This window comes from Schistocerca cancellata, chromosome 2 (genome assembly GCF_023864275.1).
Source record: "Schistocerca cancellata isolate TAMUIC-IGC-003103 chromosome 2, iqSchCanc2.1, whole genome shotgun sequence".
Lineage (NCBI taxonomy): Eukaryota > Metazoa > Arthropoda > Insecta > Orthoptera > Acrididae > Schistocerca > Schistocerca cancellata.
This window is the reverse complement of record NC_064627.1, coordinates 242,855,290-242,861,633: the sequence shown is the minus strand read 5'-3', so window position 1 is coordinate 242,861,633 and position 6,344 is coordinate 242,855,290. Positions and strand designations below refer to the sequence as shown.

Below are 6,344 nucleotides of genomic sequence, written 5' to 3'. Positions count from 1 at the left end.
GACGATCAAGAACGAAGTGCTCGTATTAAGAAGGGTGTAAGACAAGGCTGTAGCCTTTCGCCCCTACTCTTCAATCTGTACATCGAGGAAGCAATGATGGAAATAAAAAGAAAGGTTCAGGAGTGGAATTAAAATACAAGGTGAAAGGATATCAATGATAAGATTCGCTGATGACATTGCTATCCTGCGTCAAAGTGAAGAAGAATTAAATGATCTGCTCAACGGAATGAACAGTCTAATGAGTACACAGTATGGTTTGAGAGTAAATCGGAGCAAGACGAAGGTAATGAGAAGTCGTAGAAATGAGAATAGCGAGAAACTTAACATCAGGATTGATAGTCACGAAGTCAATGAAGTTAAGGAAATCTGCTAGCTAGGCAGTAAAATAACCAATGACGGACGGAGCAAGGAGGACATCAAAAGCAGACCCGCTATGGCAAAAAAGGCATTTCTGGCCAAGAGAAGGCTACTAATATCAAATACCGGCCTTAATTTGAGGAAGAAATTTCTGAGAATGTACGTCAGGAGTACAGCATTGTATGGTAGTGAAACATGGACTGTGGGAAAACCGGAAGAGAAGAGAATCGAAGTATTTGAGATGTGGTGCTATAGACGAATGTTGAAAATTAGGTGGACTGATAAGGTAAGGAATGAGGAGGTTCTACGCAGAATCGGAGAGGAAAGGAATATGTGGAAAACACTGATAAGGAGAAGTGACAGGATGATAGGACATCTGCTAAGAAATGAGGGAATGACTTCCATGGTACTAGAGGGAGCTGTAAAGGGCATAAACTGTAGAGAAAGACAGAGATTGGAATACGTCAAGCAAATAATTGAGGACGTAGGTTGCAAGTGTTATTCTGAGATGAAGAGGTTAGTACAGGAAAGGAATTCGTGGCGGGCCGCATCAAACCAATCAGTAGACTGATGACCAAAAAAAAAAAAAAAAAAGTGATCTCCGTCGTTACCGACCTGTCCGGACTGGGTGTGTGTTCCACCAGTCTTCGTATCACAACATGTGTGATGAAGAACTTTCTGCCGACCTCTTTCCAAGCAGAATCGAGCAGTAGGTATTCTGTTACAGAGTAGCACATAAGAGGCAGTAGCACCACAGCATAAACATAAAATTAATAATAGGTTCCCCGGCGTTATGAAGTTGGTAGTAAAGCTGCGAACAGCGCAACCACTAAACGTGGATGCACATCATTGTTCTTGGTATTTCCATCATCATACGAGTACGAAATGTGGTATTAATTTGATCTCTTCGTAACACAACCAGCGCTAGGCATTTTCTGTAATCATCTATGAACTGAAAGGCGAAACCATGTGCCTGCGTTATTCAGGTTTCAAATTGTGTTGCTGTTCTCGAGCAGCCAACCGCTCTTCTAAAACTTCTACAAAATTCGATTCAGAAACGTAGGTCTTCTACTCCGTCTCAAATGGACTACTTGGTTTTATGTGTCTTCCAGTATAAGCCCCTCTCTATTATTAAGTTGTCCTTGTCTGTAGCAATTTCGATATTGTAGTCAATTACTAAGTTTCCTGACTTGATCTACATTCTGTAAAAACAACATTTTTTTCCAGATCCATATTAGCCTCACAGTCCTTTTTAGTGAAGTTACAAAATCGTCTGTATGTGGGCATTTTCAGCTGTTTCGAATATTTATTTTGTTGTTTACTGTCGAAAAGGTTATACATGTTTTCCAGTGTTCGACAAAGCCTGACCTTCGAAAGAGATGGATCAAAGAATTTGCAATAAATTTTGCTTTAGAAATGGAATAAACTGCAGCACCGAATTCCAAACGTTCAACGTGGCTTTTGGAGATTCTACTTTGAGTGAGAAAATAGTTTACTAGGTATACACACATTTAAAAGAGGGTCGAGAAGACGTTGCACGCAACGATCGCTCTGGACGCATTAGCACCTCAGCTACTGACGACTGGGTGGAAGAAATAAAAATGGTACTGCATAATCGCCTAACCACCATCAGTGAGTCTACTGATGACGTCTGCATATCCTGAGGCTGCCAAGCAATTTTTTTTTTTTTTTTTTGGACATGACGTGTAGCAGCAAAGTGTGTTACGAAAATAGTGAATTTCGATCAAAAGACATCGCTCAGGAATTGCTGAATGAAGTCGACAACGACCAAGAACTTCTATAGACAGTTATAACAGGTGACAAAATATGGATATGCGGGTATGACCTCGAAGCCAACGTACATTCATCCCAATAGAAACTGATTGAACAGCCGAGATAGAAAAAAATTCGACATGTCCGACCACACGTGAAGGTTTTTCTCGCAGTTCCTGCTTCATGGTCGCACGGTCAATAAGGAATACTACCAGAAAGATAAGAGCGTTTTGCGTGAAGTAATCTGAAGAAAACGACCAGAACTAAGACAAAACCACTCGCTGAAATTGCATCACGATACTGATCCCGCAGCCTCCTCAGTGTTTTCAATGTTTATTCCCGACATTTTGGAAAAAAAAAAGAAACGCTATGTTGCCTCAGCCACCGTCTTCACCTTACATAACCACCTGCGATATAATTCTGTTCCCGAAGCTGAAGAGAACCATGAAAGGACATCGTTCTGCCACCATTGATTTGACAAACACAGAATCGCTAAAGGAGCTTAGCACGATAACGAAAAGCGAGTTCGAGAAGTACTTCCAAGAGTGATAAAGCCGCTGGCACAAGCTTATTACATATGAGGGAGATTACTTTGAAGGGGTCAAAAACAAAAAATGGTTCAAATGGCTCTGAGCACTATGCGACTTAACTTACGAGATCATCAGTCCCCTAGAGCTTAGAACTAGTTAAACCTAACTAACCTAAGAACATCACACACATCCATGCACAAGGCAGGATTCTAACCTGCGACCGTAGCGGTCGCGCGGTTCCAGACTGTAGCGCCTAGAACCGCTCGGCCACTACGGCCGGCGAAGGGGTCAAAGATTGTGTTTATGAATAAATAAAGATCCATTTGGAAAACAAAAATTCCCTTTACTTTCTGATCACGCTTCGTATGTCGATCAGTGATGACAACAGAGAACTGATAAATTCTGGCAAAACATTAAAAAACATTCTCATATTCGAAGTTCGTCCGTGCGACCGATGACCACAATTTCTGAATCAGGATATGTTACGGGATCAGTACATTGTAACTACGAAATTTTACCATCGTTTTTCTAGTAGTTTTGGTGCTCACTGCCGCTTTACGTATGGAAATGTTGCAAATAGTGATTACACATTACGCTCTAGAAATCTGAGTTGTATAATGAGCTGATACGTGGTCCAGTCACATTAATGTGATCGCTGCTCATGTTAGACGTCAACGTTGAATAACCATTCAGAGACGTTAGGTGGCGGCACCGTCTGTGGATAGCATATAAAACGTTTCGGGGGAACGCGGAACACAGTGCAGTCGTAGTGATAACGCAGCAAAGCAGTGATATATCACACATCTATAAGGTGTGATCGTCGGCTTTGGGGCCACGGGCGGAAGCATTTCCTATAAGGCGAAGTCTGGAAACGGTTCGCGTGGTAACGTGGTTAAAGTAGGCCGTACGTGGCAGACAACCGTCATCTGTGGCTAAAAAAGGAGTAGTGCCTTTGATTAGTAATAAAAGCGTCTTCGCTCACATCTTGGAACTCCACCAGGACGTAAACTTTAAACAAAGATCGTCAGCAATGGCGGACGAAGACTTCCGGCATGCGGTCGAATTGTCGAATCCTGCCTCGGGCATGGATGTGTGTAATGTCCTTAGGTTAGTTAGGTTTAAGTAGTTCTACGTTCTAGGGGACTTATGACCTCAGAAGTTAAGTTCCATAGTGCTCAGAGCCATTTGAACCATTTGAACTTCCGGCATGAGAAATCACCGCCATTCAGTCAAAGGGAGCGGAGTAAAGGACAGAGGTCCACGGCACTCTCTTTGCCTTTGGGAGGGAAACTATCCCTAAAGCCGGAAGAATCAGCAATGATCTACTGCTTGAGGATGAAGAAGGCAATGCAAACAATTGCATTAAAGACAAGTAATGTGCATCCACATCACGTGTGACCTGTGATAGAGAAAGTGTCATGATTATCTCTCCACTGGAAAAAGATTCTGTACTGGTCCCCCATTGGGATCTCCGGGAGTGGACTGCAAAGGGGCGATGACAATCAGAAAAAGATTGAATAACCAACGAAATGATAACGTGCTACGAGCCGATGCGTGGAATGTCACTAGCTTGAACGTGACTGGGAAGCTAGAAATCCGGGAAAGGAAAATGCTGAGACTCAGTCTAGATATATTGGGGGACATTGAACCGAAATGAAAAAAGACAAGGAATTCCGGACAAATAAGTACAGGATAATATCTACAGCAGTAGAAAATGGTATAACGGAAGTAGGATTCGTTGTTAAGAATTGGATGATACGACAGAGAGAGAGAGAGAGAGAGTTACTGTGAACAGTTCTGTTCAAATGGTTCAAATGGCTCTGAGCACTATGGGACCTAACATCTGTGGTCATCATTCCCCTAGAACGTAGAACTACTTAAACCTAACTAACCTAAGGACATCACAAACATCCATGCCCGAGGCAGGATTTCAACCTGCGACCGTAGCGGTCGCGCGGTTGCAGAATGAATAGTTCTGTGATAGGGGTGTTCTCATCAGAATCGACAGCAAACCAACACCGACAACGATAGTTCAGGCATACATGCCTCCGTCGCAAGCTGAAGATTAAGAGTTAGTGAGAGTATATATACGACGATACTCAGCAGGTGATTGAGGACGCAAAGGGAGATGAAAATCCAACAGCCATGGGTGACTGGAACGCAGTTGCAGGGGAAGGACCTGAGGGAAGGATTTCGGGCGAATATGAGCTTGGTACTAAGAATCAGAGAGGAGAAAGACTGATTCTGTTCTGCATTAAATTTCGGACAGTAATAGCGAATAGTCTGTTCAAGAATCACAAGAGGAGAAGATAAGCTTGGGAAAGAACAGGTGATATTGCATGATTCAAGTTAGATTATACCATGATCATCCACAGGTTCCATAATTAGATAGTGAATTATCAGGCTTACCCGGGGCAGATATAGAATCTGACTACAATTTAGTAGAGATGAAGAAAAGGCTAAAGTTTTAGAGACTAGCCAGAAAGAATCTATGTGCAAAGAAGTGGGATACAGAAGTACTATGGAATGAAGAGACACATTTGAAGTTCTCTGAAGCTATGGACACTGCGATAATGAATAACTCAGAACGCGGTTACATCGCTAGAAAGGGCAATCACGGAAGTTGGAAATAAAAACATACGTACAGAAAAGGTGACTGTGAAGAAACCATTGGTAACAGATTAAACACCTCAGTTGATTTATGAAAGAAAGGAGTACAAAATTGTTGAGAGAAATTCAGGAATACAGAAATACAAGTCACATAAGAACGAAATAAACAGGAAGTGCAGGGAAGCTAAGGCCAAATGCCTACTTCAGAAATGTCATTAAATCAAGAAAGAAATAATTGTTGGAAGGACTGATTCAGAATATACTCGTAGAAAAGTCAAAATAAGCGTGCAGCGCGACTTACAAAATTACATGCAGAGGAGAGAGTAGATTGGTGGAAAGGGGGAATACTTCACTAATGACGTCATAGAAAAGAAACAGGAGTCGATATAGAAAAGACGGAGGATCCAGTATTAGATCAGAATTTAAAAGAGCTTTGGAAGCCTTAAGATCGTATAAGGCTGAGGGGATACATGATATTTCATCAGATTTTCTAAAATCATTGTGGAAAGTGGAAACAAAACGACAATTCAAGTTGGTGTGTAGAATGAATAAGACTGGCGATATACGATCTTACTTTTGACGAAAATCATCAGCACAGTTCCGAAGATTGCATGGCCTCACAAGTGCGAGAACTATCACACAATCAGAATGAGATTTTCACTCTGCAGCGGAGTGTGCGCTGATATGAAACTTCCTGGCAGATTAAAAATGTGTGCCCGACCGAGACTCGAACTCGGGACCTTTGCCTTCGCAGGCAAGTGCTCTACCAACTGAGCTACCGAAGCACGACTCACGCCCAGTACTCACAGCTTTACTTCTGCCAGTACCTCGTCTCCTACCTTCCAAACTTTACAGAAGCTCTCCTGCGAACCTTGCAGAACTAGCACTCCTGAAAGAAAGGATATTGCGGAGACATGGCTTAGCCACAGCCTGGGGGATGTTTCCAGAATGAGATTTTCACTCTGCAGCGGAGTGTGCGCTGATATGAAACTTCCTGGCAGATTAAAACTGTGTGCCCGACCGAGACTCGAACTCGGGACCTTTGCCTTTCGCAGGCAAGTGCTCTACCAACTG

The 6,344-nt window shown here is 42.5% G+C and overlaps 1 non-coding gene across 1 annotated transcript; it reads right to left on the bottom strand.

Moving 5' to 3' along the window:
* Positions 1-5,982: 5,982 nt before the first annotated feature.
* Trnar-gcg (transfer RNA arginine (anticodon GCG)) lies at positions 5,983-6,056 on the bottom strand. Its single transcript has one exon. It is a non-coding gene; the product is annotated as a tRNA-Arg (tRNA).
* Between the last annotated feature and the right edge of the window lie 288 nt (positions 6,057-6,344).